This window comes from Bufo gargarizans, chromosome 3, assembly GCF_014858855.1.
Source record: "Bufo gargarizans isolate SCDJY-AF-19 chromosome 3, ASM1485885v1, whole genome shotgun sequence".
NCBI classification, from domain to species: Eukaryota; Metazoa; Chordata; class Amphibia; order Anura; family Bufonidae; genus Bufo; species Bufo gargarizans.
This window is the reverse complement of record NC_058082.1, coordinates 15,141,706-15,167,245: the sequence shown is the minus strand read 5'-3', so window position 1 is coordinate 15,167,245 and position 25,540 is coordinate 15,141,706.

Here is a 25,540-nt window from a genome sequence, read left to right as displayed (position 1 = left end):
GAGTCAACTGGGATTTTATACGAGTCGCCTTGCAGAAATTTGGACTTCCAGATCCTTTTATTCAAGCAATCTTTTCAATGTATCTCAATGCCTCGGCATCGGTGCTGGTAAATGGCACTTTTTTCCCCTCCTTCCCTATCAAAAATGGCACTCGTCAAGGATGCCCACTTTCTCCCCTGATCTTTGTCCTGATTATGGAACCCCTTTTACAATCCATTCGACAGGACCCCCTGATAGAAGGCATGGATATGGGAGGCCACAAGCATAAAGCGGACGCTTTTGCACATGATCTTTTACTTATAACAACCAATCCCGCCACTTCTCTACCCCGTATCTATGGACTTCTGGAGAAATGTAGCCCCATGTCTAGCTTTAAAATGAATATGAAAAAATCCCACGTTCTGGCCATAGGTTTACCCCCCCCCCCCCCCCCCCCGCATACCAAGAACAAGCTTGCTGCAACTTTACCCTTTAATTGGAATTCACCCACCATCACATACTTGGGAGTCAAAATTGGTCCGGACCACTCCAATTTATTAAATCTCAACTATACCCCTCTGTTACAATCCATGCAGTCACAAATTGATAACTTGTTTTTCCCAACTCTCTCCTGGTTTGGCCAGAAAAACCTGTTCACCTCACTAGTTTTACCGAGGCTAAACTACCTACAACAGGTCCTGCCTATGCCGTCCCCAATTCTTACGACCAATCCATTAATAGGCATGTACGAAACTATATTGGGAACAAGAAAAAAGCTTGTATCAATTTTCACGTCCTTCAGAGACCTAAACTTGCAGGTGGTATCAACCTTCCAGATCCTGGGACGTATAATCCGAATTTTTCCTGGAAGTCAGATCGAATTCGACTTCATCTGATTTGATTCGCTCATCTCTAATTACATTACTTATTCTGTACTGATCCTGAGTTACATCCTGTATTATACTCCAGAGCTGCACTCACTATTCTGCTGGTGCGGTCACTGTGTACATACATTACTTATCCTGTACTGATCCTGAGTTACATCCTGTATTATACTCCAGAGCTGCACTCACTATTCTGCTGGTGCAGTCACTGTGTACATACATTACTTATCCTGTACTGATCCTGAGTTACATCCTGTATTATACTCCAGAGCTGCACTCACTATTCTGCTGGTGCAGTCACTGTGTACATACATTACTTATCCTGTACTGATCCTGAGTTACATCCTGTATTATACTCCAGAGCTGCACTCACTATTCTGCTGGTGCAGTCACTGTGTACATACATTACTTATCCTGTACTGATCCTGAGTTACATCCTGTATTATACTCCAGAGCTGCACTCCCTATTCTGCTGGAGCAGTCACTGTGTACATACATTACTTATCCTGCACTGATCCTGAGTTACATCCTGTATTATACTCCAGAGCTGCACTCACTATTCTGCTGGAGCAGTCACTGTGTACATACATTACTTATCCTGTACTGATCCTGAGTTACATCCTGTATTATACTCCAGAGCTGCACTCACTATTCTGCTGGTGCAGTCACTGTGTACATACATTACTTATCCTGTACTGATCCTGAGTTACATCCTGTATTATACTCCAGAGCTGCACTCACTATTCTGCTGGTGCAGTCACTGTGTACATACATTACTTATCCTGTACTGATCCTGAGTTACATCCTGTATTATACTCCAGAGCTGCACTCACTATTCTGCTGGGGAAGTCACTGTGTACATACATTACTTATCCTGTACTGATCCTGAGTTACATCCTGTATTATACTCCAGAGCTGCACTCACTATTCTGCTGGTGCAGTCACTGTGTACATACATTACTTATCCTGTACTGATCCTGAGTTACATCCTGTATTATACTCCAGAGCTGCACTCACTATTCTGCTGGTGTTGTCACTGTGTACATACATTACTTATCCTGTACTGATCCTGAGTTACATCCTGTATTATACTCCAGAGCTGCACTCACTATTCTGCTGGTACAGTCACTGTGTACACACATTACTTATCCTGTACTGATCCTGAGTTACATCCTGTATTATACTCCAGAGCTGCACTCACTATTCTGCTGGTGCAGTCACTGTGTACATACATTACTTATCCTGTACTGATCCTGAGTTACATCCTGTATTATACTCCAGAGCTGCACTCACTATTCTGCTGGTGCAGTCACTGTGTACATACATTACTTATCCTGTACTGATCCTGAGTGTTACAGCCAGACACGGAGGCTCCTATTGCTTTCTTCTTCTTTACTTTCCACCAATAGCAGCAAAGAAGAAATTTACATAATCATAACAGTACAGGCCCCTCCCCTGACAGATCCTATAATAAGCAGTGTCCTCTTCAGTAACTTCCTCTTTCTTTGCTGCTTCCACCAAGATAAGTAGCTTCTGTATTTTATGGCTGTTTATCGCATGTTTGATGTGTCACAGTGAGTTTATTACCCAGTGATTTATTACTGCTCGTTTATGCATTCATAGCTTGCTGGACGTATTTGCATAGTTTCTTCCCCTCAATTTATGAGTGTTCTTACTGGACCGGTTGGTTTCCCCTAACGCCTAGCGCGTTTCTCCTTTTGGGGTCGCCCCCCCCCCCTTTTTCCCCCCTTCCCTCCTTTGTTCATCCCCTGCGTTTTTTCTCCTCATTGATTCTTTGATTTTGGGTCTGTTCTCTGCGCCCACCCTCCTTCTCCTTCGCTTTACCTGCGATCCTCTGCTCTGTTCCTCCCCGCCGGCTCCGGCGGTATAGGTTTGTTACAGGTCCCGCTTGCGCTTCCCGCGGCTCCGAGATCTTGCGAGATCTCGGCGGCCATCTTGGGGAGCTCCCTCCCGTCCTCTCGCGGGATTTCGGAGGACACTGAGTACAGTTTCGGTTTCGCTCGGCTCCGGATCGGCTCCTACCCTGCGGCGTTTGGGGTGATTAACCCCTCGTTAGGTTAGCTTATTGCCCAGCGATAGTAGCCCTTACTTTAATAGGCATCCCTATTAGGTTCTCTGCCCTAGAGTATTTAGATATATTTTATTTCTACTCTTGGATCATGTCTTCTGACCGCTCCCCCTCTGGGCCTAATCCCCCCCCATCCACTGGGGACCCCAGCATACCAGCTATTAATGCGCAGGCCCTGGAGCTACAACGCTCGGTCTCTAGCGCAATTATTGAGGCAATGGGATCCATGTCCTCTATGATCTCCCAAACCATCTCTCAGGCCCTAGCTGCCCATGCCCCTGGCCCCTCTACTCAGTCGCCTGTAATTACTAGACCGCAGCCTGCCATTAAACCTCCTGCACCCCAGGAGACTAGGATTGGTGTGATTCAAGCCACCCAGGATAGCGCGCTTAGATCGCGCAAAAGAGCCTTGCCGCGCCAGGCAGAAAGGGCGCGAACGTGGAAATGTGCTAGAGCACAAACTAGCAATGTGGATTCGGAAATAGAATCCGATATGGAGGCTTATGCGGAGGCGAGCAGCCACTCTGAGGGAGAGATAGAGATGGAGATGGAATCTGGTCTTCCGGGTACCTCTGGCCCTAGGCCTTCCACCTCTGGGTCCGTGGGCGCGTCCGCCACTGCCCCTACCACGGCTTTTACCTTGGTGGACCCCTCAGGTAACCCGTTATTTGACCCTGATGCCCTCCACCACCCTAGGTCGGCGGAGTAGCTGCCGGTGGCTCATGTGAGCGATTACCTTGAGCATTGGGTGCGCCGTCCTCTGAGCAAAGATGCGCGCAGCAAGCTCCGATCTGAATGCCCCAGACCATTGATCCCCAACAAGGTCTGTGAGAAGCCATCTGTGGATCCCAAAATTACACAGTTTTTGGCTAAAACCGGCTGGAATCCCTGTAAGGGATTGGATTCCGCACTTAAGAGTTGTCAGGATAAACTCCTGGACATCTTTGGCCCTCTCGCCAAGATCTTTGAAATGGCCGAATCGGCCAGAGCGGACGGCTCTCCAATAGATCCGGAGGAGCTTACGGGCTGGATTCAGAGAGCCATTTGCATTGCTGGCAGCACCAACTCCTCCCTGGCCATTGAACGGCGTAAAGCCATACTTTACAAGATTGACCCAAAATTGGCCAACCTGGCACTCACTGAGGCAGGGAAGGATGCACAGGGTCTGCTTTTCGGGGATTCCTTCATTAAGGACCTCAGCAGATATGTGGGAGCGTTTACTGCCCTGGACAAGGCCCAGTCCTCCATGCGTAGGGTCTTTCAGGGACGGGTCTCCACTAGGGCCGGCAGTAGTAGGGGCCGCCTGTCCGGCCGTGCCAGTTTCCAGGCCCGCAGCTCGGGCAGAGGCTCCTTCACCCAGAGACCACCCTTCCAGGACTAAAGGAATCCTCCTTCGTTCTTCCCGGCCAGAGGCGGTCAATGGCGGTCGAGATCAGTTCGAGGAAATCCTAATTTCCGAAAGTCCTTCGGTAAGTCCTTCCCCAGTGGGGACTTCTTTGGTTCCTTGTGTAGGGGGCAGACTTCTTTGTTTCCATGTTTGGTCCAGCATTACATCAGACCCATGGGTGCTGACCACTGTGCAGGGATTCCACATAGAGCTCACGGAATCGCCAAATCGCATCCCGTCTCCCCCACCACTGCCCCTAGCCCTGCCAGACAGGGAGCTCGTGGACTTAGAGCTGAATTCCCTTTTTCAGAAACGGGCGATAGAAAGGAGAGGGGCGTGCTCAGCAACATCTTTCTAGTTCAGAAGAAAGGTGGGCAAATGCGTCCGGTAATAAATCTCCGGGCCCTGAACTCCGTGGTGCGCTATCGCCACTTCAAGATGGAGGGTATTTACCTCCTTCGGGACTTACTGATCCCAGGGGACTGGATGGTGAAACTGGACCTCAAGGATGCCTATCTGACGGTCCCAGTTGCCTGTTCGTCCAGGGATCTCCTGCGCTTCCGGTGGAGGGGCGAAGTGTGGAGCTTCACTTGCCTCCCGTTCGGCCTTTCTTCGGTGCCATGGTGCTTTACCAAGCTCCTGCGCCCGGTCGTGGCCTGGCTGCGGAGTCGGGGTGTACGTCTAGTCATCTATTTAGACGACATCCTCATCATGCATCAATGTCAGGCGACGCTGCTACTGCACCTCCAGTGGACCTCGAACCTCCTTTCGGCTCTTGGTTTTCTGCTGAACCCCGAGAAGTCCTGCCTCACGCCGTCTCGACGGATGGAGTTCCTGGGCTTCACGGTGGACTCTGTTGCGGAATCTCTCAGTCTCCCATCGGAGAAGTTGCGGACGATCCGCAAGGAATTGAGACATGCCCTCTCGGCTACATCCCTATCCCTGCGCCACCTGGCTCGCATCATTGGCCTGCTGGCCTCCTCTATCCAGGTGGTGTTTCCCGCCCCTCTCCACTATCGGGCCCTTCAGCGCCTGAAGATTGCCCACCTTCGTACCGGGGCCTCGTTCGCGGACGCGGTGGTTCTGGATCAAGAGGCTCGGGAGGAACTTCGTTGGTGGATATGCAACTTGGAAGCCTGGAACGGCAGAGCGATCTTCAGATTTCAACCGGAATTTACGGTGGAGTCGGACGCGAGTCTCCAGGGCTGGGGCGCCCACTGCGAGGGTATTTCCACAGGGGGTCGATGGTCGGAGGCCGAGAGCCATCTTCACATCAACGCTCTGGAACTCCTGGCGGGCTCGTTTGCCATCCGCAGTTTCTCCAATGGCATTGCGCATGCATGCATCCGGCTACGCATGGACAATGTGTCGGCGGTCCGCTATGTCAATCACCTGGGCGGCACCCAATCGGCTACCCTGGCTCGACTGGCGAAAGAGTTCTGGTCCTATTGTCTTTCCAGGGACATCATGGTGCAGGCAGAGTACCTTCCGGGTCTGCACAACTTCCGGGCGGATCGGAGTTCCCGATGCTTCACGGACAGCAGCGACTGGAGGCTAGCACCGGAGATGTTCTCCACGATCTCGGACACCTGGGGTCCTTGCGCCATAGACCTCTTCGCGTCGCGGCTCAATACTCACCTTCCCAGGTTCTTCAGCTGGCGCCCGGATCCGGAGGCGGAGGCGGTGGATGCGTTTCTCCAGGACTGGTCGTCGGCTCTACACTACGCGTTTCCACCTTTTGCCATGATTCCGAGGATGCTGCTGCAGACTCGTCGTCAGGTTGCGGAATTGGTGGTGGTGATCCCCTTCTGGGGGACTCAAGCATGGTACCCGATCCTCCTGGAACTCCTGGTGGACGTGCCTCTCCTCCTTCCGGGTCGGACTGATCTCCTCCAGGGCCCTCTGGGTGTTCCTCACCCCCTGCTGATCGACGGCTCCCTTCAGCTTCTGGCGTGCCGGATCTCCGGACTCCCGGAGAGGTCGCAGGCATTTCGGAGCAACTAGACGCCTCCTGGACAACGCTTGGGCTCCCGGCACCTGAAAATCTTACCGGGCAGCTTGGGGATCTTGGGTTAGCTGGTGCGTGGAACGGAACCTTGATCCCGTTTCGGCGCCTGTGACCCATTTATTGCAGTTCCTTACGTCTCTTTTTGAGGCGGGAAAAGCTTATTGGACCATTAATTTGTTCCGTTCGGCGATTTCTTCAACTCATCAGGGTTTTGATGGCGTTCCGGCGGGTCAACACCCTTCGGTGTCACGTCTGCTACGTGGATCACGCTTGGCTCGGCCTCCTCGGCCACGCTTCACCACTACGTGGAACGTTTCCCTGGTCCTCTCTTTTCTCTCTGCGTGGCCTGAGAACTCGGCTCTTTCCCTCCGTCAGCTGTCGGCCAAGTTGTTGACCCTCTTTTGTCTCATTTCTTGTAAGAGGGTTTCCGATGTCAGGGCTTTGGATCATGACTAGGGATGAGCGAACTCGAACTGTATAGTTCGGGTTCGTACCGAATTTTGGGGTGTCCGTGACACGGACCCGAACCCGGACATTTTCATAAAAGTCCGGGTTCGGGTTCGGTGTTCGTCGCTTTCTTGGCGCTTTTGTGACGCTTTCTTGGCGCTTTTTGAAAGGCTGCAAAGCAGCCAATCAACAAGCGTCATACTACTTGCCCCAAGAGGCCGTCACAGCCATGCCTACTATTGGCATGGCTGTGATTGGCCAGAGCACCATGTGACCCAGCCTCTATTTAAGCTGGAGTCACATAGCGCCGCCCGTCACTCTGCTCTGATTAGCGTAGGGAGAGGTTGCGGATGCGACAGTAGGGCGAGATTAGGCAGATTAACTCCTCCAAAGGACTTCACTTGATTAATCGATCGATCTGCAGCTGTGCATCATTGAGCTGCTGAAATTCAAATGCTCACTCATTGTTTTTAGGCTGCCCAGACTGTTTGTCAGTCACTTTTTTCTGGGGTGATCGGCGGCCATTTTGTGTCTTGTGCGGTGCTGCGACCAAGTGCATCCAAGCTGCGACCAAGTGCATTTAACCCTCAATGGTGTGGTTGTTTTTTGGCTAAAGCCTACATCAGGGTGAAGCTGTCACACCAAGTGCATTTAACCAGCAATAGTCTGTTCATTTTTTGGCCATATACTAAATCAGGGGCAAGCTGCGCCCGTCACCAAGTGCATTTAACCCTCAATGGTGTGGTTGTTTTTTGGCTAAAGCCTACATCAGGGTGAAGCTGTCACACCAAGTGCATTTAACCAGCAATAGTCTGTTTATTTTTTGGCCATATACTACATCAGGGGCAAGCTGCGCCCGTCACCAAGTGCATTTAACCCTCAGTAGTGTGGTTCGTCAAGCTGTGACACCAAGTGCATTTAACCAGCAATAGTCTGTTCATTTTTTGGCCATATACTAAATCAGGGGCAAGCTGCGCCCGTCACCAAGTGCATTTAACCAGCAATAGTGTGGTTATTTTTTGGCCATATCCCAGTCTAATTCTGTCACTAAATCCATACCGGTCACCCAGCGCCTAAATACTAGGCCTCAAATTTATATCCCGCTAAATCTCTCGTTACCGCTGTCCTGTTGTGGCTGGGAAAGTTATTTAGTGTCCGTCAAAGCACATTTTTTGTTCTGGGTTGAAGTACAATTCCCAATTTAGCAATTTCATAATTTAGTGGTTTCTGCTGTATCAGAGCTATTTGAAATCTATCCCTAAAAGGGTATATAATATTCAAGGTGCACATTGGGTCATTCAGAATAACTTCACACACCCGCTACTGTGCATTTCCAAGTCTAATTCCGTCACTAAACCCATACCGGTCACCCAGCGCCTAAATACTAGGCCTCAAATTTATATCCCGCTAAATCTCTCGTTACCGCTGTCCTGTTGTGGCTGGGAAAGTTATTTAGTGTCCGTCAAAGCACATTTTTTGTTCTGGGTTGAAGTACAATTCCCAATTTAGCAATTTCATAATTTAGTGGTTCCTGCTATATCAGAGCTATTTGAAATCTATCCCTAAAAGGGTATATAATATTCAAGGTGCACATAGGGTCATTCAGAATAACTTCACACACACGCTACTGTGCATTTCCAAGTCTAATTCTGTTAGTAAATCCATACCGGTCACCCAGCGCCTAAATACTAGGCCTCAAATTTATATCCCGCTGAATTTGAATACAATACATTGGGCCAAATAATATTTTTGTTGTTGTGGTGAACGATAACAATGAGGAAAACATCTAGTAAGGGACGCGGACGTGGACATGGTCGTGGTGGTGTTAGTGGATCCTCTGGTGCTGGGAGAGGACGTGGCCGTTCTGCCACATCCACACGTCCTAGTGTACCAACTACCTCAGGTCCCAGTAGCCGCCAGAATTTACAGCGATATATGGTGGGGCCCAATGCCGTTCTAAGGATGGTAAGGCCTGAGCAGGTACAGGCATTAGTCAATTGGGTGGCCGACAGTGGATCCAGCACGTTCACATTATCTCCCACCCAGTCTTCTGCAGAAAGCGCACAGATGGCGCCTGAAAACCAACCCCATCAGTCTGTCACATCACCCCCATGCATACCAGGGAAACTGTCTCAGCCTCAAGTTATGCAGCAGTCTCTTATGCTGTTTGAAGACTCCGCTGGCAGGGTTTCCCAAGGGCATCCACCTAGCCCTTCCCCAGCGGTGAAAGACATAGAATGCACTGACGCACAACCACTTATGTTTCCTGATGATGAGGACATGGGAATATCACCTCAGCATGTCTCTGATGATGACGAAACACAGGTGCCAACTGCTGCGTCTTTCTGCAGTGTGCAGACTGAACAGGAGGTCAGGGATCAAGACTGGGTGGAAGACGATGCAGGGGACGATGAGGTCCTAGACCCCACATGGAATGAAGGTCGTGCCACTGACTTTCACAGTTCGGAGGAAGAGGCAGTGGTGAGACCGAGCCAACAGCGTAGCAAAAGAGGGAGCAGTGGGCAAAAGCAGAACACCCGCCGCCAAGAGACTCCGCCTGCTACTGACCGCCGCCATCTTGGACCGAGCACCCCAAAGGCAGCTTCAAGGAGTTCCCTGGCATGGCACTTCTTCAAACAATGTGCTGACAACAAGACCCGAGTGGTTTGCACGCTGTGCCATCAGAGCCTTAAGCGAGGCATTAACGTTCTGAACCTGAGCACAACCTGCATGACCAGGCACCTAAAGTATATGGGTTTCGGACCGCGCTTTTTATTCAGGCCAGTACGCAAACTTAGATCTTTCTTCCTTCTTCCTTTACAGGAGAACCGAGGGCTACAAATATCCTTTACCTGGATATCCTGTAACTATAAAGGTAATGATAGTGTGAGACCGTATGATAAGATAACCTGCACTGCACAGATTGTACTCACTCGGCGTTTTCAAGAAATAGGCGTAGATATAATCCCTCCGTAATGGATTGTTGAGATTCTCTCATATACCGCTTTCTCGTGCACTACTGCAGGGTCTCCACCCGGTCTTTAATCAGGTATGATCCAGATAATTTCTCCAATAGTTTTTTGTCCGGATTCTGATAGGTTTCTGTAGGTACAAGTGCTTCTACAATAGTGAAGCTCAGTTGATATATATTTAAAAGTTTTTATTTGTCCATACTTACAAGACAATTGTTAAAAAAGTCATATAAAATTCCCAGCGTCGATAATACTGCTACTGCCCGACCCGGGTTTCACTCCATGAGCTTCGTCAGGGGCACACTTAATTTCACCCTCCCCCTTCTTTTTATTTGTGGGTTGGTGTTAATCAGGAGTCAGGTGTGCTCCTTCACACTACTAACCTCATACATCTTTAACCCTATACCAGTATCACCTAATCCGCAAGGGAGAAAAACGGTTGCTACTAGGTCACAATTCACATGGACACACTTAATACTCGGGTTCTGTTTTGTCAATTCTTCTTTCTAATTTAACACAGCCTGTAGGTCAAAATCTACATTTAGACCTCCTGGTTGTAATGTACCCAGTTCATATATCCATTGGCTCTCTTTTTTATTAATTTTCTCCAGGAAACTTCCTCCCCTCCAATGTTTTTGAATGGATTCTACTCCCATAAACTTGAGACCCTCTGGCTTTTTTTGATGACATTTTTTATAGTGGGCCGATACCCCATGACTTTCAAGTCCTTTTCTTATATTTCTAATGTGTTCCTGTATACGGACTTTCAAAGGTCTGATAGTCCGTCCTACATACTGGAGGCCGCAAGGGCACTCCAGTACATATATTACCCCTTTACTATAACATGTCATCTCGCCCACCAATTCTAACTGTTTATTCTTACTGGTACTTTTAACTATAGTGCTACTTTGTAATTTTTCTGTTCTTTTCCTGTTTTTGCAAGGGATGCAAAAACCGCACCAATTGAAGCTATTTTTTGTTTTTTTGTTGCTTTTTTTATTTTCCAATCTATTAGCACTATGTACCAATTTGTTTTGTAGGTTGGGTGCTTTTTTGTAGATGACTGTTGGTTGTTCAGGAATAACAGGACCCAACACTGGGTCATTTTTTAAATTCGACCAATTTTTTTTGATTGCGTTTTTCAATTCACCAGAACACTGTGTGAACTGTGTTATGAATGAAAAACGGAAATCCATGGTTTTTTTGTTTAATTCCGATTTTTTTGGGGTTCCCTCTCGTTTTTTAGTTACATCTTTTATGCATCTCTCCAAGTCATCATGTTTGTAACCTTTTTCCAAAAAACGTTCTTTTATTATATTGCTTTGTTCTTTAAATATAGCCTGATCAGTGCAGTTTCGGTGGATTCTCTGGACCTGTCCCTTTGGTATATTATATAACCACGGGGCATAATGACAGCTGGTTAGATCTATATATCCGTTAACATCTGTTGGCTTAAAATAGGTTTTAGTTTTAAGCTGTCCCTCCTCGGCATATATAGTTAGGTCCAAAAAATCCACCGAGACCGCACTGACCGTGCTAGTAAAACTAAGGTTCCATTCTTTGTTTTCCAGTCCTACAATAAAAGTCTCAAGTTGATTTTTGTCACCCTCCCATATCAGCAAGCAGTCATCTATATACCTTTTCCAGGTTTTTAGAGTCCCACTTTTTTCCGATTTTTTTAAAACAGGGTCAATATATTCTTTTTCCCACATGGTCATGAAAATATTCGCGAAACTGGGGGCGAATTTCGCCCCCATCGCCGTTCCGACCTTCTGCAGGTAGTACTGGTCCTTAAACCAGAAGTAATTATGTTCTAAGCAGAATTCAACACATTGTACTATAAAATCAGCCTGTATTTTGTTCATATCCGGGTCATTGTACAGGGTCTCTCTTATTGCATGTATTCCTAATTTTTTGGGGATGATGGTATACAAGGAGGACACGTCAATGGTGGCCATCCACGTGTTATCCCCCACCCCTTGTAAATCGTTTATTATTTTAATCACGCTACCGCTATCCTTCAAATAAGAGGGTGCCTTTGGTATATATTTTTGCAAGAAGTTATCTATATACTCCGTAATTCTACTAGTGAGGGAATTAATTCCCGACACTATAGGTCTACCAGGGGGATTTGTGACACTCTTATGAATTTTCGGCAGTATATAGATAATAGGAGTCATCGGTTCTTTTATATTCAAATATTCCATTTCCTTTTTATTAAGAATACCTTTGTCGCCACCATATTTCACCAAGGTTTGTAGTTTATTTTTATATTCTGGGAGGGGGTCTTTTTTCAATACAGCGTAGGTCTTATTATCTCCCAGCTGCCTCAGAACTTCTATTTCATAGTCCTCAATATTCATAATAACCACTCCCCCCCCTTTATCCGCAGGCTTTATTATTATATCCTGATTATCCTGTAGCGCCTTCAATGCATCCCTTTCTTTTTTAGTTAGGTTGCCCCCTTTCTTTTTAGATTCTATTTTTTCCAGTTCATTTAGGATACTTCTTTTGAAGGCATCTACGCATTCGTTATTTCTATTTTTAGGATAAAACTTCGATTTATCTTTTAAATTCGTATGTATATATTCTTGTTCTTGCTCTGCATTGTTTTGGTTATTTACTAGTTCTTTCCCTGCAAAGAATTTTGCTATATTCAGTTTTCTAATAAATCTATGAATATCTACAAAGGCATCAAACTTGTTTAGGCTTTTAGATGGCGCAAATTTTAACCCCTTTTTAAGTACCGCTTTTTCTGACTCCGACAAGGTGTGTCTGCTGAGATTAAATATCCCTTCATTCACACCTTGCTTTTTTTGTTCACGGATTTTGTGCTTTTTTCCCCCTCTTTTTCCTCTGTGAACCTTCTCTTTTGCGGTGTGTTGGTGTTTGGCGTGATTGTTTTTCTTTTTTCTTGCTCTTTCTCTAGTTTTTCTTGTTCCCCCCTCTGTACACCCTTGATCGCTTGATGTGGAAAATTCTGTTGATCTAGCTGTCTCCTTTCCTGCATTATATGCCCTGGTTCAACACCTTTATCGGTTTGTCTCACCATATTTTCTTGCATGATCGTGGGATCCTCTTTTATAAATCTATATGGGTTATTGTTTTGCCGCCCATATTGTTGATATGGTCTCCTTGTATTGGGCCACTGATGGTGGTAAGGGTTCCTCCCATATCCATTATAGTTTCCATTATATTGCTGTGTATTCCATGAGTTACTTGGTCGATCCTCATAGTATTCATTTTTTCTAGTAGCATCCCATTCTCTCCACTGTTGCCTGGGGTAACCTTTAACACTATGTTCCTTTTCCTCGGCCCCTTTTCCCTCTCCCATTTCTAAATTATTCGCCCTTCTGTTTGCTTCTGACCTAAATCTCCACCTGTAGATTTTTTTAGTCTCATATTCTTCGCATGTTTTGCGATATTTTTTCTGCTTTTTTTCTTTTATTTCTTTATCTACTCCTGTGATGTTCACTTGACACTTTTCACTTAACTTAATATATTCTTTATTTGTTTTAAAGGGTTTTAGTTTTTCCTGTAATTTTTCTATATTCTGTCCTATATTTTTTAGTTTCTGTCTACGTATTTTTATAATGAATTCCATGGCTTTAAAACCACAGAAATCCATTAGTTTTTCCCAGTCGTCTATATCCTTGGGATCTTCCGTATTAAGGGGGAGTTGCCATCGCAGACCCTCTGGGATCTTACCCTCCGCCAAATACCTTTCTAGGGATAAGACTTCCCAGGTAGTCCTAATTTCTTTACATAGATCTTTTTCTAACTCTACAAACATATCCCCCATAATTTTCTCTTCCTTCATATCTTCATTTACAGTGAAAATACTTTCGACATCACATACCATATTTGCTCTAAAATCAAAAATATCCATAACTGCTGGACTCGGCGAACGTCCCACCAAGACACAATATACAATAAAAAAGTCACCAGTCCGCAGTAATGATATGCAGCAGGTCCGCAAAGTGATGTGGGATCAATCACACTTCAAATGGATAAAGTATATGGGTTTCGGACCGCGCTTTTTATTCAGGCCAGTACGCAAACTTAGATCTTTCTTCCTTCTTCCTTTACAGGAGAACCGAGGGCTACAAATATCCTTTAACTGGATATCCTGTAACTATAAAGGTAATAATAGTGTGAGACCGTATGATAAGATAACCTGCACTGCACAGATTGTACTCACTCGGCGTTTTCAAGAAATAGGCGTAGATATAATCCCTCCGTAATGGATTGTTGAGATTCTCTCATATACCGCTTTCTCGTGCACTACTGCAGGGTCTCCACCCGGTCTTTAATCAGGTATGATCCAGATAATTTCTCCAATAGTTTTTTGTCCGGATTCTGATAGGTTTCTGTAGGTACAAGTGCTTCTACAATAGTGAAGCTCAGTTGATATATATTTAAAAGTTTTTATTTGTCCATACTTACAAGACAATTGTTAAAAAAGTCATATAAAATTCCCAGCAGTCGATAATACTGCTACTGCCCGACCCGGGTTTCACTCCATGAGCTTCGTCAGGGGCACACTTAATTTCACCCTCCCCCTTCTTTTTATTTGTGGGTTGGTGTTAATCAGGAGTCAGGTGTGCTCCTTCACACTACTAACCTCATACATCTTTAACCCTATACCAGTATCACCTAATCCGCAAGGGAGAAAAACGGTTGCTACTAGGTCACAATTCACATGGACACACTTAATACTCGGGTTCTGTTTTGTCAATTCTTCTTTCTAATTTAACACAGCCTGTAGGTCAAAATCTACATTTAGACCTCCTGGTTGTAATGTACCCAGTTCATATATCCATTGGCTCTCTTTTTTATTAATTTTCTCCAGGAAACTTCCTCCCCTCCAATGTTTTTGAATGGATTCTACTCCCATAAACTTGAGACCCTCTGGCTTTTTTTGATGACATTTTTTATAGTGGGCCGATACCCCATGACTTTCAAGTCCTTTTCTTATATTTCTAATATGTTCCTGTATACGGACTTTCAAAGGTCTGATAGTCCGTCCTACATACTGGAGGCCAGCAAGGGCACTCCAGTACATATATTACCCCTTTACTATAACATGTCATCTCGCCCACCAATTCTAACTGTTTATTCTTACTGGTACTTTTAACTATAGTGCTACTTTGTAATTTTTCTGTTCTTTTCCTGTTTTTGCAAGGGATGCAAAAACCGCACCAATTGAAGCTATTTTTTGTTTTTTTGTTGCTTTTTTTATTTTCCAATCTATTAGCACTATGTACCAATTTGTTTTGTAGGTTGGGTGCTTTTTTGTAGATGACTGTTGGTTGTTCAGGAATAACAGGACCCAACACTGGGTCATTTTTTAAAATCGACCAATTTTTTTTGATTGCGTTTTTCAATTCACCAGAACACTGTGTGAACTGTGTTATGAATGAAAAACGGAAATCCATGTTTTTTTTGTTTAATTCCGATTTTTTTGGGGTTCCCTCTCGTTTTTTAGTTACATCTTTTATGCATCTCTCCAAGTCATCATGTTTGTAACCTTTTTCCAAAAAACGTTCTTTTATTATATTGCTTTGTTCTTTAAATATAGCCTGATCAGTGCAGTTTCGGTGGATTCTCTGGACCTGTCCCTTTGGTATATTATATAACCACGGGGCATAATGACAGCTGGTTAGATCTATATATCCGTTAACATCTGTTGGCTTAAAATAGGTTTTAGTTTTAAGCTGTCCCTCCTCGGCATATATAGTTAGGTCCAAAAAATCCACCGAGACCGCACTGACCGTGCTAGTAAAACTAAGGTTCCATTCTTTGTTTTCCAGTCCCTACAATAAAAGTCTCAAGTTGATTTTTGTCACCCTCCCATATCAACAAGCAGTCATCTATATACCTTTTCCAGGTTTTTAGAGTCCCACTTTTTTCCGATTTTTTTAAAACAGGGTCAATATATTCTTTTTCCCACATGGTCATGAAAATATTCGCGAAACTGGGGGCGAATTTCGCCCCCATCGCCGTTCCGACCTTCTGCAGGTAGTACTGGTCCTTAAACCAGAAGTAATTATGTTCTAAGCAGAATTCAACACATTGTACTATAAAATCAGCCTGTATTTTGTTCATATCCGGGTCATTGTACAGGGTCTCTCTTATTGCATGTATTCCTAATTTTTTGGGGATGATGGTATACAAGGAGGACACGTCAATGGTGGCCATCCACGTGTTCTCCCCCACCCCTTGTAAATCGTTTATTATTTTAATCACGCTACCGCTATCCTTCAAGTAAGAGGGTGCCTTTGGTATATATTTTTGCAAGAAGTTATCTATATACTCCGTAATTCTACTAGTGAGGGAATTAATTCCCGACACTATAGGTCTACCAGGGGGATTTGTGACACTCTTATGAATTTTCGGCAGTATATAGATAATAGGAGTCATCGGTTCTTTTATATTCAAATATTCCATTTCCTTTTTATTAAGAATACCTTTGTCGCCACCATATTTCACCAAGGTTTGTAGTTTATTTTTATATTCTGGGAGGGGGTCTTTTTTCAATACAGCGTAGGTCTTATTATCTCCCAGCTGCCTCAGAACTTCTATTTCATAGTCCTCAATATTCATAATAACCACTCCCCCCCCTTTATCCGCAGGCTTTATTATTATATCCTGATTATCCTGTAGCGCCTTCAATGCATCCCTTTCTTTTTTAGTTAGGTTGCCCCCTTTCTTTTTAGATTCTATTTTTTCCAGTTCATTTAGGATACTTCTTTTGAAGGCATCTACGCATTCGTTATTTCTATTTTTAGGATAAAACTTCGATTTATCTTTTAAATTCGTATGTATATATTCTTGTTCTTGCTCTACATTGTTTTGGTTATTTACTAGTTCTTTCCCTGCAAAGAATTTTGCTATATTCAGTTTTCTAATAAATCTATGAATATCTACAAAGGCATCAAACTTGTTTAGGCTTTTAGATGGCGCAAATTTTAACCCCTTTTTAAGTACCGCTTTTTCTGACTCCGACAAGGTGTGTCTGCTGAGATTAAATATCCCTTCATTCACACCTTGCTTTTTTTGTTCACGGATTTTGTGCTTTTTTCCCCCTCTTTTTCCTCTGTGAACCTTCTCTTTTGCGGTGTGTTGGTGTTTGGCGTGATTGTTTTTCTTTTTTCTTGCTCTTTCTCTAGTTTTTCTTGTTCCCCCCTCTGTACACCCTTGATCGCTTGATGTGGAAAATTCTGTTGATCTAGCTGTCTCCTTTCCTGCGTTATATGCCCTGGTTCAACACCTTTATCGGTTTGTCTCACCATATTTTCTTGCATGATCGTGGGATCCTCTTTTATAAATCTATATGGGTTATTGTTTTGCCGCCCATATTGTTGATATGGTCTCCTTGTATTGGGCCACTGATGGTGGTAAGGGTTCCTCCCATATCCATTATAGTTTCCATTATATTGCTGTGTATTCCATGAGTTACTTGATCGATCCTCATAGTATTCATTTTTTCTAGTAGCATCCCATTCTCTCCACTGTTGCCTGGGGTAACCTTTAACACTATGTTCCTTTTCCTCGGCCCCTTTTCCCTCTCCCATTTCTAAATTATTCGCCCTTCTGTTTGCTTCTGACCTAAATCTCCACCTGTAGATTTTTTTAGTCTCATATTCTTCGCATGTTTTGCGATATTTTTTCTGCTTTTTTTCTTTTATTTCTTTATCTACTCCTGTGATGTTCACTTGACACTTTTCACTTAACTTAATATATTCTTTATTTGTTTTAAAGGGTTTTAGTTTTTCCTGTAATTTTTCTATATTCTGTCCTATATTTTTTAGTTTCTGTCTACGTATTTTTATAATGAATTCCATGGCTTTAAAACCACAGAAATCCATTAGTTTTTCCCAGTCGTCTATATCCTTGGGATCTTCCGTATTAAGGGGGAGTTGCCATCGCAGACCCTCTGGGATCTTACCCTCCGCCAAATACCTTTCTAGGGATAAGACTTCCCAGGTAGTCCTAATTTCTTTACATAGATCTTTTTCTAACTCTACAAACATATCCCCCATAATTTTCTCTTCCTTCATATCTTCATTTACAGTGAAAATACTTTCGACATCACATACCATATTTGCTCTAAAATCAAAAATATCCATAACTGCTGGACTCGGCGAACGTCCCACCAAGACACAATATACAATAAAAAAGTCACCAGTCCGCAGAAATGATATGCAGCAGGTCCGCAAGGTGATGTGGGATCAATCACACTTCAAATGGATAAAGTATATGGGTTTCGGACCGCGCTTTTTATTCAGGCCAGTACGCAAACTTAGATCTTTCTTCCTTCTTCCTTTACAGGAGAACCGAGGGCTACAAATATCCTTTACCTGGATATCCTGTAACTATAAAGGTAATGATAGTGTGAGACCGTATGATAAGATAACCTGCACTGCACAGATTGTACTCACTCGGCGTTTTCAAGAAATAGGCGTAGATATAATCCCTCCGTAATGGATTGTTGAGATTCTCTCATATACCGCTTTCTCGTGCACTACTGCAGGGTCTCCACCCGGTCTTTAATCAGGTATGATCCAGATAATTTCTCCAATAGTTTTTTGTCCGGATTCTGATAGGTTTCTGTAGGTACAAGTGCTTCTACAATAGTGAAGCTCAGTTGATATATATTTAAAAGTTTTTATTTGTCCATACTTACAAGACAATTGTTAAAAAAGTCATATAAAATTCCCAGCGTCGATAATACTGCTACTGCCCGACCCGGGTTTCACTCCATGAGCTTCGTCAGGGGCACACTTAATTTCACCCTCCCCCTTCTTTTTATTTGTGGGTTGGTGTTAATCAGGAGTCAGGTGTGCTCCTTCACACTACTAACCTCATACATCTTTAACCCTATACCAGTATCACCTAATCCGCAAGGGAGAAAAACGGTTGCTACTAGGTCACAATTCACATGGACACACTTAATACTCGGGTTCTGTTTTGTCAATTCTTCTTTCTAATTTAACACAGCCTGTAGGTCAAAATCTACATTTAGACCTCCTGGTTGTAATGTACCCAGTTCATATATCCATTGGCTCTCTTTTTTATTAATTTTCTCCAGGAAACTTCCTCCCCTCCAATGTTTTTGAATGGATTCTACTCCCATAAACTTGAGACCCTCTGGCTTTTTTTGATGACATTTTTTATAGTGGGCCGATACCCCATGACTTTCAAGTCCTTTTCTTATATTTCTAATGTGTTCCTGTATACGGACTTTCAAAGGTCTGATAGTCCGTCCTACATACTGGAGGCCGCAAGGGCACTCCAGTACATATATGCGGATTAGGTGATACGGGTATAGGGTTAAAGATGTATGAGGTTAGTAGTGTGAAGGAGCACACCTGACTCCTGATTAACACCAACCCACAAATAAAAAGAAGGGGGAGGGTGAAATTAAGTGTGCCCCTGACGAAGCTCATGGAGTGAAACCCGGGTCGGGCAGTAGCAGTATTATCGACGCTGGGAATTTTATATGACTTTTTTAACAATTGTCTTGTAAGTATGGACAAATAAAAACTTTTAAATATATATCAACTGAGCTTCACTATTGTAGAAGCACTTGTACCTACAGAAACCTATCAGAATCCGGACAAAAAACTATTGGAGAAATTATCTGGATCATACCTGATTAAAGACCGGGTGGAGACCCTGCAGTAGTGCACGAGAAAGCGGTATATGAGAGAATCTCAACAATCCATTACGGAGGGATTATATCTACGCCTATTTCTTGAAAACGCCGAGTGAGTACAATCTGTGCAGTGCAGGTTATCTTATCATACGGTCTCACACTATCATTACCTTTATAGTTACAGGATATCCAGGTAAAGGATATTTGTAGCCCTCGGTTCTCCTGTAAAGGAAGAAGGAAGAAAGATCTAAGTTTGCGTACTGGCCTGAATAAAAAGCGCGGTCCGAAACCCATATACTTTATCCATTTGAAGTGTGATTGATCCCACATCACCTTGCGGACCTGCTGCATATCATTTCTGCGGACTGGTGACTTTTTTATTGTATATTATGACCAGGCACCTGCATGCAAAGCATGAACTGCAGTGGAGTAAACACCTTAAAACCAAGGAAGTCACTCAGGCTCCCCCTGCTACCTCTTCTGCTGCTGCCGCCTCGGCCTCTTCTGCTGCTGCTGCCGCCTCGGCCTCTTCCTCCGCCTCTGGAGGAACGTTGGCACCTGCCGCCCAGCAAACAGGGGATGTACCACCAACACCACCACCACCTCCGTCACCAAGCATCTCAACCATGTCACACGGCAGCGTTCAGCTCTCCATCTCACAAACATTTGAGAGAAAGCGTAAATTCCCACCTAGCCACCCTCAATCCCTGGCCCTGAATGCCAGCATTTCTAAACTACTGGCCTATGAAATGCTGTCATTTAGGCTGGTGGACACAGACAGCTTCAAACAGCTCATGTCGCTTGCTGTCCCACAGTATGTTGTTCCCAGCCGCCACTACTTCTCCAAGAGAGCCGTGCCTTCCCTGCACAACCAAGTATCCGATAAAATCAAGTGTGCACTGCGCAACGCCATCTGTGGCAAGGTCCACCTAACCACAGATACGTGGACCAGTAAGCACGGCCAGGGACGCTATATCTCCCTAACTGCACACTGGGTAAATGTAGTGGCAGCTGGGCCCCAGGCGGAGAGCTGTTTGGCGCACGTCCTTCCGCCGCCAAGGATCGCAGGGCAACATTCTTTGCCTCCTGTTGCCACCTCCTCCTTCTCGGCTTCCTCCTCCTCTTCTTCCACCTGCTCATCCAGTCAGCCACACACCTTCACCACCAACTTCAGCACAGCCCGGGGTAAACGTCAGCAGGCCATTCTGAAACTCATATGTTTGGGGGACAGGCCCCACACCGCACAGGAGTTGTGGCGGGGTATAGAACAACAGACCGACGAGTGGTTGCTGCCGGTGAGCCTCAAGCCCGGCCTGGTGGTGTGCGATAATGGGCAAAATCTCGTTGCAGCTCTGGGACTAGCCAATTTGACGCACATCCCTTGCTTGGCGCATGTGCTGAATTTGGTGGTGCAGAAGTTCATTCACAACTACCCCGACATGTCAGAGCTGCTGCATAAAGTGCGGGCCGTCTGTTCGCGCTTCCGGCGTTAACATCCTGCTGCTGCTCGCCTGTCTGCGCTACAGCGTAACTTCGGCCTTCCCGCTCACCGCCTCATATGCGACGTGCCCACCAGGTGGAACTCCACCTTGCACATGCTGGACAGACTGTGCGAGCAGCAGCAGGCCATAGTGGAGTTTCAGCTGCAGCACGCACGGGTCAGTCGCACTACAGAACAGCACCACTTCACTGACTGGGCCTCCATGCGAGACCTGTGTGCCCTGTTGCGCTGTTTCGAGTACTCCACCAACATGGCTAGTGGCGATGACGCCGTTATCAGCGTTACAATACCACTTCTATGTCTCCTTGAGAAAACACTTAGGGCGATGATGCAAGAGGAGGTGGCCCAGGAGGAGGAGGAGGAGGAGGAGGAAGAGGGGTCATTTTTAGCACTTTCAGGCCAGTCTCTTCGAAGTGACTCAGAGGGAGGTTTTTGGCAACAGCAGAGGCCAGGTACAAATGTGGCCAGCCAGGGCCCACTACTGGAGGACGAGGAGGACGAGGATGAGGAGGAGGTGGAGGAGGATGAGGATGAAGCATGGTCACAGCGGGGTGGCACCCAACGCAGCTCGGGTCCATCACTGGTGCGTGGCTGGGGGGAAAGGCAGGACGATGACGATACGCCTCCCACAGAGGACAGCTTGTCCTTACCCCTGGGCAGCCTGGCACACATGAGCGACTACATGCTGCAGTGCCTGCGCAACGACAGCAGAGTTGCCCACATTTTAACCTGTGCGGACTACTGGGTTGCCACCCTGCTGGATCCACGCTACAAAGACAATGTGCCCACCTTACTTCCTGCACTGGAGCGTGATAGGAAGATGCGCGAGTACAAGCGCACGTTGGTAGACGCGCTACTGAGAGCATTCCCAAATGTCACAGGGGAACAAGTGGAAGCCCAAGGCCAAGGCAGAGGAGGAGCAAGAGGTCGCCAAGGCAGCTGTGTCAATGCCAGCTCCTTTGAGGGCAGGGTTAGCATGGCAGAGATGTGGAAAACTTTTGTCAACACGCCACAGCTGACTGCACCACCACCTGATACGCAACGTGTTAGCAGGAGGCAACATTTCACTAACATGGTGGAACAGTACGTGTGCACACCCCTCCACGTACTGACTGATGGTTCGGCCCCATTCAACTTCTGGGTCTCTAAATTGTCCACGTGGCCAGAGCTAGCCTTTTATGCCTTGGAGGTGCTGGCCTGCCCGGCGGCCAGCGTTTTGTCTGAACGTGTATTCAGCACGGCAGGGGGCGTCATTACAGACAAACGCAGCCGCCTGTCTACAGCCAATGTGGACAAGCTGACGTTCATAAAAATGAACCAGGCCTGGATCCCACAGGACCTGTCCGTCCCTTGTCCAGATTAGACATTAACTACCTCCCCTTAACCATATATTATTGGACTCCAGGGCACTTCCTCATTCAATCCTATTTTTATTTTCATTTTACCATTATATTGCGAGGCTACCCAAAGTTGAATGAACCTCTCCTGTGTCTGGGTGCCGGGGCCTAAATATATGCCAATGGACTGTTCCAATGTTGGGTGACGTGAAGCCTGATTCTCTGCTATGACATGAAGACTGATTCTCTGCTGACATGAAGCCAGATTCTCTGTTACGAGACCTCTCTCCTCTGCCTGGGTGCTGGGCCTAAATATATGCCAATGGACTGTTGCAGTGGTGGCTGACGTGAAGCCTCATTCTCTGCTATGACATGCAGACTGATTCTCTGCTGACATGAAGCCAGATTCTCTGTTACGGGACCTCTCTCCTCTGCCTGTGTGCTAGGCCTAAATATATGACAATGGACTGTTACAGTGGTGGCTGACGTGAAGCCTCATTCTCTGCTATGACATGCAGACTGATTCTCTGCTGACATGAAGCCAGATTCTCTGTTACGGGACCTCTCTCCTCTGCCTGGGTGCTGGGCCTAAATATATGACAATGGACTGTTACAGTGGTGGCTGACGTGAAGCCTCATTCTCTGCTATGACATGCAGACTAATTCTCTGCTGACATGAAGCCAGATTGTCTGTTACGGGACCTCTCTCCTCTGCCTGGGTGCTGGGCCTAAATATATGCCAATGGACTGTTGCAGTGGTGGCTGACGTGAAGCCTCAATCTCTGCTATGACATGCAGACTGTTGGTATTCAGGGAACACCTGGGTTAGGATACGACCTACCTTCAGGCCCCATCCCATCCCATTTATCCTTAAAACACAAGGACACGGACACCGTTCAAATGTTTAACTCTTTTACTGGGTGATTGTCGGCCACAGCTCACGTTAAACAGGCAAATTTAAACTCCTCCTCCAACCACTCCTTCTGTGCGGTGTGCCAACCCCTGAACACCAGAGGGCACGTGCGCCAACTCAGCTCCGATTATGCTCCTGTTCTCCACATTGCCGCCATGGAGGAGGCCGATTATACAGGACTCCGACCACCACCCAGCAAAAAGAAACCCTGCTCAATACCATCTTGAAGGCCGGACAAAAATATGTCCAATCCGATCTCCGTTAGATGGACCCCATCCGGTCTCATCAAAGCCCTATTGTCTCCTTCCAACTGCCGATGGCGAACCGTGACACCACCACGAGAGCGCACAAAGCGCGAGATACGAGCATTCAAAGTCCTCCGGCACCTCTCCAGAGCCTCACCATCCCGGGCCCCGTGCCACACCACCCGGGGCACCACCTCCGACCAAACTATAACCAACTCCCTAAAGAAAGCCGGAAACCTCTCAAGGTCAGAACGCATGAGCGCCATTAACTCTGTAAGCCGAAGGGCACAAAGATCGTTACCACCCGCATGTATCACCAGCACCACCGGTCCCACCGACCGGAGACCAATGTCAACCACCTCAGGCAACAACTGAGACCACTTAAGGCCCCGTATCCCCTTCCAAAACACCTCAACTTCCCTGAATCCAAGGCTCCGACCTCCAGGCCGTCGTTCCGCTCGTTGCGCTGCCCAAAATATATAAGAGTGACCCAACAGCCAAACCACCGGACGAACAGCACCTGAAAGAAATAAAGATGAAAACAAATCCACCACATATGCATAAACAGTACACAAAAAGGGGGGGGACGGCAGCACACCGCCCCCGGCGCATAACCATCCCTCCCTGCGCCGTAAACTCTATCGCCAAACATGTAAATTTCCATTCTTTATTTTTTTTTTTTTTTTTTTTTTTTTTTAAACAGCACACCAGCAAACTGAAGAATTCATACCAACAAATCCGGGCGAACGTAACGCGCAAAACAGGCAGAGCGCCACCTACCAATACGCATCACCTCCGACTCAGGCAAGCCAGCCCTCGCCGCTTCCGTAGCCGCGCCGATACGAAAGGAATGAGTACCAAACTCACCAGGCTCCACCCCCGCCCGCCTCAAGCAGCTGCGCAGAACCGAAGAAAACTGGAATTTCGTAAATGGGGCTCCATCCGCATGATCTAGGAAATTCACGCCACTCACCCGAACCGCCATGTACTCCCCCACCAACCTAACCGGGCAAGCCAACCCCGCCACCGGCAATATCGGCAGCCACGCCCCTTTCCCCAACTGGTCAGTTTTCGACTTCCGAATGCGGACTCTGAGAGCATTGTTACCCAGTACCACATCCGATGCCGCCAAACCTCCAGGCCTAACACCCGAAGGAGCCACCAGTTCACCCACCCTCAGAGCCGCAAAGAAGGCGAGGCAAAAACTAGCCGCCACCATGGAACCCTCAAACGCAGACGAGCACACCGTCCCACAACACTCAACCAACTTGCAAAGCAACGCAAAAGAGATAGGACGCCTACTATCCCTGACCACATACTCCCGCTGCCAACCCTTCATGGCCTGCCTCACCACAAAAACCTTCGTCACATCCGCCCAACCACACAATTTAAAGAAAAACGCCACCCCAGCCAAACGACGCCGCGCAACCGGGGCAGACACCCCCAGCGACCTCATCCTCAACAACCATTCTACCGTCACCTCCAAGCGCACATCATCCCTCTCAGCCACATCCCTCGCCCCACTCACAGCCAACCAGTCAGCCCAGGCCTTACCATGCGCCTGCCAAGTCGCCGGTGCCACCGACGCACTCACGAGTGACATCAGCTGCTGGACACCAGCCGCCACAGGAACTGAGGGCACTCCCGCCCATCCGATTCCGCCTCCGGAAGAAGTTCCCGAAACACCTGCCAATTTAAGCGAGAAAGAGCATCAGCGACACGATTATCAACTCCCGGAACATGCCTGGCCCGGAAGTAAATGTTGCGCTCCAAACAACGGAGCACCAAATGCCGCAGCAACGCCAACACCGGGAGGGACGAGGACGACAAACAATTAATACATTGAACAGTCCCTAGATTATCCGACCAAAAGCAAACATGCCGGTTCGCCAAACGGTCACCCCAAATCTCCACCGCCACCACTATAGGGAACAGCTCCAACAGCGTCAGATTCCTAACCAACCCCAAGGCACGCCACTCCTCAGGCCAGGAGGCCGCACACCACTCCGTACCCAGTATCGTACCAAAGCCACAAGAGCCAGCCGCATCAGACCACAACTCCAATTCCGAATTGGAAACCACCTCAGCAATAAAGCAAGTATGCCCGTTATAGGCGC